The sequence below is a fragment of the Terrapene carolina genome, unplaced genomic scaffold (assembly GCF_002925995.2).
Source record: "Terrapene carolina triunguis isolate 2854851 unplaced genomic scaffold, T_m_triunguis-2.0 Scaffold33115, whole genome shotgun sequence".
NCBI lineage: Eukaryota > Metazoa > Chordata > Testudines > Emydidae > Terrapene > Terrapene triunguis.
The window spans coordinates 3,246-4,601 of record NW_020697466.1 but is presented as its reverse complement, the minus strand read 5'-3'; the positions used below and the strand labels follow the sequence as shown (position 1 = coordinate 4,601).

General features: G+C 63.0%; 1 protein-coding gene across 1 annotated transcript in view; it reads left to right on the top strand.

Moving 5' to 3' along the window:
- The window catches only part of ACHE (acetylcholinesterase (Cartwright blood group)), a 6,590-nt gene that overhangs the window by 2,963 nt on the left and 2,271 nt on the right, over positions 1–1,356 (top strand). The window lies entirely within an intron of this gene.

Here is a 1,356-nt window from a genome sequence, read left to right as displayed (position 1 = left end):
ATGCACTGCACACTCGCTCCACACCTGCACTGTGCACACTGCACACTATTCACAACCACTGCCCCGGACACACTGCAGCTGGACACTGCACACAGACACTGCTCACGCATTGCAGGAACACTGCGCACTGACACACTGTATGGACACTGCACGTATATACTTCACACACACTGCACTGCATCTAGACGCGCTACACTGCATGTACACAGGCAGGAGCGCACACACACGGTACACTCACTGCGCATGCAAACCCCACACGTACACACACTGCACCTTCACTGCCCACTCACTGCACACAGATACACCGCACCCTCGCTGCACACACTGCACATTTTTCACACGCACTGCACGGAGCCACACTGCACCTGGACGCAGCAAAGCTCCTGCACACCGACACACACACTACAAGCACTGTGCACACACGCGGACACACAAGGGCCCTAGGCGGGGGCTGCTGTATTGTGCCAGCTCTGAGCCCTGCCAGGGGGCGTTGGCATACATGGGTCTGACGCACACCAGCTGGCGTAAGGGAGAGGGGAACCGCGGGGTACATGTCCCAGCTGGGCTCACGCTGGTGTTCCTGATCTCTGGGACCCAGACACCCCGACACCCCGCGGGGCGGACTGTCACCCCCCAATCCCCCTGAGCCCGGCCGGCCGCCCTGGCTGGGGGGTTTCTGGCTGCTTATAAAAGACAGTTTTTAGTGTTTCCTTTTGCATGTCGTGTTCGTGTCTTTGACAATTCACCGCCCCCCCAATAAAGTGACGGTGGGGAAGGGTTCGAGGGGGAGCGATGGGGCACATGGGGGTGGAGAGGGCCCCTGTGACGGGGAGGGCACTGAGATGGGGGAAGGGTCAGTGAGGTGGGGAGGGAGAGAGGGGACACAGAGAAGTGGGGGGGCGAGAGGGGTGGGAGGGGGGGCTGTCAGTGTAAAGGGGGTGATCAGGTATGGGGGAGGGGCTCTGAGGGGGGGTGGAGGTAGGGGGCAAACAGGGGCCCTGCCCCACAGCAGAGGGGGGCTTAGGGGGTTAGTGCTCAGGTGGGGGAGAGCAGCAGAGGGACAAGGTTCGGGGGGGGGGGGCTGGGTCCTGAGGGTGACGGCGCTTTGCAGATGTGAGATGAGGGGGAGGGGCTGCTTGGCTGTGCCCCCCCCAGACACTACCCCACATGTGGGAGCCCCCACCCACACATTAACACCTGGGCACTGCCCCATCTAACCCACCAGCCCCCACTCCCCTCCCAGAGCCGGGGAGAGAACCCAGGAGTCCTGGCTCCCAGCCCCCCTGCTCCGACCCACCAGCCCCCACTGCCCTCCCAGAGCCGGGGAGAGAACCCAGGAGTCCTGGCTCCCAACCC